This window comes from Miniopterus schreibersii (genome assembly GCF_964146895.1).
Source record: "Miniopterus schreibersii genome assembly, chromosome: 17".
Lineage (NCBI taxonomy): Eukaryota > Metazoa > Chordata > Mammalia > Chiroptera > Miniopteridae > Miniopterus > Miniopterus schreibersii.
In genome coordinates, this window is record NC_138117.1 from 3,337,699 (window position 1) to 3,343,698 (window position 6,000).

The 6,000-nt window shown below is 50.7% G+C and overlaps 1 protein-coding gene across 2 annotated transcripts in view; it reads right to left on the reverse strand.

The window, feature by feature from the left end:
- Nucleotides 1-5,633, reverse strand: part of TRIQK (triple QxxK/R motif containing) — a 28,789-nt gene extending 23,156 nt beyond the window's left edge. Inside the window, exon 1 of one of the 2 annotated variants that reach the window (XM_081116595.1) lies at nt 5,509-5,633. The gene's annotated coding sequence lies outside the window, so the exon portion shown is untranslated. Of the gene's footprint in view, nt 1-4,739; nt 4,836-5,508 lie in introns of those variants that run through there. The other variant, XM_081116596.1, reaches the window with a different exon arrangement.
- Nucleotides 5,634-6,000: the final 367 nt, after the last annotated feature.

The following is a 6,000-nucleotide window of genomic DNA, read 5'->3' on the forward strand; positions in this document are numbered from 1 at the left end:
AATGAGAGCAAGCAAGACAAGCGAGTCCAACAAACGCAGTTTAGCAGAGTGATAAATGCTACGCAGGAAACAGAGCCAGGGTATGTGGACGGTGACAAGGTGAGACCTCTTTCAGAAGGTGAAGTATGCAAACTGTCCATGCAGGTACCTAGGAAGGGCAGCCCAGTGGAGGGGACACTGCAGAAACCCTGAGCTGGAAACATGCTTGGCATGTTCAAAGGACAGGGAGCCGGTGCAGAGGAGCAAGTGAGCACTGGAGATCAGACCGGAGGGCAACACGGGGCGGGTCGTACACACAGGCCGGTCTGAGAGTTTTAGCTTTTACCCCGAGTGAAACGGGGCCGTGAAAGGATTCTGAGCGGCACGAGGAGGGGAAGGTACAGTAGAAGACAAGGTCAGAGCTGCAACGGAGGCTCACATTCTCTCACACTGTATTTCCTCTCCCCACAGTACACATGAAAAACAGATGTACCAATTAGTCAAAAAAGATTAAACATAATGTTGAATAACTGGTATTGTACGAAGATCTTAATCTGTTTATTACTTACGATGCAGGGACACTGATTATAACCAATATATAATTATCGAAATATAGGAATGTACCAAAGGGTGGCATATTGAACATCAAGAGAGATCAAGGAATTAGTGTAGCAACAATCCTAGTAGACAATTAGTTATAGTAAACAATTTAACAAATAACTCCAACAAAGATTTATAGCTCTATGGATATTGCCTCATTTACTTGGATTTGGCCAAATCCCACAAAGCAATACAAGTAAAATCATTTTCACACTGTTGTACTGCTTTCCATAAGAAAAGACAACATTCTGAACCCAAGTTCATTGCCAGAAGCAAACAAACCAAAACAAGAAAAACAAAGTGAAATAAAACAAACCACAAGTCAAAAAACCTTTCGCCAAATGTTAAATCAAATAAACACACCTTGCGGCGTTGTGCTCTTGACGCTGCCAGGTCTGAACTGTGGAAAGCTGCCAAGGGCAAGGTGTTTCCAAAGGCAAGATTTTTAGCGAGGGAGCTGTGCTGGGATTCCTGGCAAATTCAATTCCAGATACCAACAGTAATACTCTTAGTTGCTTTTTCTTACTGGAATTCAAAATTTAATATGAATATTAAATGGATAAGCTGCAGTTCCTTAATTGTCCACAAAATAAAATCACTGTGGTAGCATTTTCCAAAAGGTGTTTTCAGGTGTGCTAATTCTGTTCCATGTTCAGTTGAATTCAGTCTCTGTGGCCAAATGTACTTGGAAAATGTTGCATACTATGCCCCTTTTTTCACAAGACACTTTCATAAACAGGCTTTGAGAAGCCTTTAATAGAAAACCCTATTAAAATGTATGTGATCCAGGGTGTCCCAAATTTATTTGTGCAGACTCCTTCCTACGGTAACGTTACTTTTCCAGATTACACTTTAATGGTACATTGTATAGCAAATATCTGAAAAGGAGTGAAAGATGCTTCCACAGTATTTTAAAGCTGAATATGAATGTAAAGAGACCGATACAAATTTATTTTCTGTATGCAATGTGTACAGAGTTGACCTAGAAAAATAACTATTTATTCAACCATAAACTTTTCAGTATATGTTACTTTTAAACTAAATGCTCATTTAAAAAAAAGGAAAATAAATAATGTATGAGGTACTCATCTTTGTTCAGTGAGCACTTACTAAATAACTGTTACCCGCCAGCCGCTGGGCTTACCTCTGGTTTATGCTACAGCTGCTCTCATACAGATGAGCATCCAATTTAAATGGCTCCAATCACTATCTAATCATCATAATACCAACTCAAAACTTAACCCCAAATATCTGAAAGCACAAGTTTTACTAATTCTAATCATACCACTGAATAATAGCTTACAATCTATAGGCTAATTTTAAACAGTGATAATCCAGGTCAAGCATAATACTTAGAAAAGCACGGTCTTCTTTTAAACATGATGCTGCAAAAGAAGAAAGCTGACCTCCTACTTCACACCATTTACAAAAACCAACTCAAAAAGTCAACTAAAAATAAAATAAAATCGGAGACCTAGAGACCTAGATGCAAAGGCTGAAAGTATTAAATGTTTAAAAGCAAATATAGTAGTAAAACTTCATGACCTTAGGTTAGGCAATAGTTTATTAGATACAACACATAAAGCACAAGCAAAAAATTTAAAAACAGACCAAATGAACTACATCAAAGTGAAAAAAAAACCACACAACTGTTGTGCTCTAACGTACATGATAAAAAAAGGAAAAGACAAGCCACAGAATGGGAGAAAATATTTGCAAATCATAGATCTGATAAGGGTACCCAGAATATATGAAGAACTCTCACAACTCAACGGTAAAAATGCAAAGAACCCAATGAAAAGATGGACAAAGGATCTAAACAGACATTTCTTCAAAGAAGAAATACAAATTGCCAATAAGCACATGAAAAGATGCTCAGTGTCATTGGTCATTAGGGAAATTCAAGTCAAAGCCTCCATGAGAAACCGGGTCACATCCACCAGGATAGGATGGCTGTACCAAAAGACAGACAGTGAGAAGTGGCTGGTGGAGATGGAAATAAACCGGAGCCTTCATACACGGCCAGTGGGAAAGTAAAACGGTACAGCCCTTTCAGAAAATGGCAGTTCCTCAAAAAATATAAACAGGATGGCCACAGGACTAGCAACTCCACTCCCAGGTGTACACCCAAGAGAAATGGAAACATGTGTCCATAAAAGAACTTGGACACAAATGTTCCTAACAGCATTTTTCTTATAGGCAACATGTGGGGGGGAAATCCATGATGAACAGATAAACAAATGTGGCTACCCTTACACTGAAACACCCACCATTCAGCCATAAAACGGAGTGGAATCAATACACGTTACAACATGAACGAACGCTGGAAACACGCTAAGTGAAAGAAGCCAGTCACAAAAGTCCAATTAATGCGTCATTTCTACAGTTCTCTTTATATGAAATGTCCAGAATGGGAAAATTTTTAAGAAAGAAAACAGGGTAATGGCTGCTAAAGGAAAGTAACCTGCAATAACCAACCCACTTTTTTGCCAGCATAAATTCCTTGTTCCCGCTCCCTTCTATCTAAAAGTTTCTCATTCTGTATAGCTCCTCAGAGCTCCTTTCTATCTGCTAGACTGAATGCTGCCCAATTCAAACTAATTTTTGCTCAAATAAACTCTCAAAATATTTAATATTTCTCAGTTTATCTTTTAACATACTAAACAGTTTGAATAAACCTATGTGTTAAAGAACTGACAGGTGCTCCTATATACTCTTATGTTTATTACCAAGCCATATATTTTCCTGTCCATATTTCATGACAGTATCCACTTTGCTGATGCCCACTTTTATTGATAAAGCTAGATAAAGGAACTTGAGCAAAGGAAAAAAAAAATCTCTATTTATAGCCTTCTATTTTAAAACAGAAATCAGGATAAAAGCCACAGTGGAACCATCCACAATATTTTTTAGCCACAGGAAAATTAAAATGTTATGAAAGGTTGTTCACTCAAGTTTAAAAAGAGTGTTTTAGGAGTCAGGTAACGATATTCCAGCGGCAAACACTAAATGTCACCATGTTTTCTTAGTCCAGAATGGACGCTGACCAAAGAGAAAATTCATGCATTTAATGTTTACTTCAAAAATACAATTTAATATTTTCCCAAAGTAGTCGATGAATTCTCTCTTCCCTTCCTGAAACACAGAAACACGACGCAAGAGGCTGATCAAAGGGCAGCGGAGGAAGGACGGCTGGGGTGGCTCTGAAGGGCAGCAGCGATGCCCTGGGCCCCGCAGCTCCCGCGGGGTCAGCGCGGGACAAGGGCCGGGGCGGGCTGACGGCTGAGCCCGGGGAGCTGCGTCCGCGCCCCGCGCGCAGGGAAGAGATGCCCACGCCTGCGCCCCGCTCCCTGGGGGCGGGAGGAGGGCTGCCCGGCCCTCGCCCAGCCTCCACTTCACTCTGCCCCGCGGGTCTTGCTCTGCGAGGCGAGTCCGTCGCTTTCCCTGGCATCTCGGAGCGGGGCAGGTGACCCAAAAGGTCGCTCATCGCCGGACGACAAAGCAACCCTCCCAGCCCGTCCAGGGCACGGGCATCCCCGGGGGAAACCCGGCGGTGCCAGGGCGGGAACCGCGTCCTGCGGGGCACTCCTGCTGGCGCCCAGCCGGGGCTGGTCAACAACGGGGCCACCGACGGGCCTCCTCCCCGCTTCCAAACAACCCGAAGGCAAAAGAAGAGATTACAGGGAGTCTGAAAACACTGTAAGCTGATGGGTCACAACTAGGAGTTTACAAGCTCAGATCACAGGCGAACGTGTCCCCCGCAACACTCCGCATCTGCGGGATCGCCGCTTAAAAAGACTTCCACAGCCAATTGCCCTCCTTGCTCTTTCGGAACAAAGGGCACAAAGTATCCTCGCTTTATAAATGAGTTACTTCACAGTGACAGTCACGTGGCTCACAGCCCGAGGACACACCCCCTACCCGGGCAGCCCCCCCGGTGCGCACCGGGACAGGCCCCTCCGGCGGCTCCCGCGGAGCCGCGGCTCCCGGAGGCGAAGCGCACCTTCCGCGCGCGTTTTCTCCGCGGGATGCTCTATTCCGCCGCGTGGGGCGGGGCCGAACGCCAGGAGCAAAGGCGAGGCTTAAAGGGGTGACTGGCGGTTAGCATCTCGTAGTCAATTACTGCGCACCGGCCAACGCAGGGAAACGGGGGTCTATACCTAGCAGCACCCCTCTCCACGGTGGGGGCTGGGAGGAGCGCACACGGACGCTGTCGGGCCGCGAGCCGCCTCAACGCCCCGGAAAGCGCCTCGAGACCCCGGGGGCGGCCGCGAGAAAGAGAATCCCAGGCCCCAGCCGCCCACGTGGACGCCACGCCCGGGGGCTCAGGGGCGCAGCACGGCCCAGGGGAGGACCCGCCCCCCGCCCCCTAATAAAGCCACCTCCCGCTACTACAGCTGCTCTCTGCAAACATCCCGGTCTGCAGGCACCTGGCGACTACGAGGCCGGCGGGGAGCGCGCGGAGGCGGAGACGCCGCCGCAGAGGAGGCCCGAGCCCCGCCCGCGGCGCCCCGGCACTGGCGGAGGAGACGCACGGCGCGCTTGACAGACGGCACGAGGAGCCAACCAGCACCAAGGAGGTGGGCGGGGCGGGGCTTCCAGGGCCCGCAGCCCCCGCCCCTCCACGCCAGCGGAGCGGAAACCGCGCGTTTCTTAGCAACCGCGGCGGCCACGCCCACCCGCGGCCCCGAGCCCGCGCAGGTTAGCGCCACCCCGGAGGTCCCTCAGTCACCGCCACACCCACGGGTCTCCCGAGGCCCCGGTTCCGCGTCGCCCAGGCCCCCCGCCGCCCCCAGAAGCGGGACGACCGTCCCTAACGCGCTCCGGGGGCTCGCGGAGGAGGGGCGCCCGCCTTCGGCCCCGGGTCCCGAGCTCCCCGGGGGGCCGCCCCCGCCGCCCCGAGGCCGCCCTCGCCGGACACGCACACACCTCCGCTCAGCCACGGCGAGGGCCGGTCGACTTCGCGGCCGGCGGGCGATGTGGCGGCGCAGGGTCCGGTCCCTGAGAGGCGGCGGCTGGGCGAGCCGGGCGCACTTCCAGTCCCGGGCGGCGGGAAGGGGCGGGGCCGGGGAGGGCGGGTTCAGGGGCGGGGCCAGCCTCAGCTCGAGCTCCGATTGGCCGGGCTCTGTCCCGCCTCCGCGCGGGCCCCGGACGCAAACGCGGCCTCGCCGCCGCCTTCTCCGCGTGCAAGCGCGAGTCCCGCGCTCAGACACCTGCTGGGGGACGGCTGCGGGCGTTTCCAGCGAGGCCTGCGGCGTTTCATGAACAAGCGGCGCCGAGTGCGTCCTGTCGGTACTGACCCCCCACCTGGCACGGCGCCCGCCCACGGTCTCGGGAGCATCCTGGGTGGAAGGATCACCCCTCACCTAACACAGGGCCCGCCCACGGTCCCGGGAGCATCCTGGGTGGAAGGATCACCCC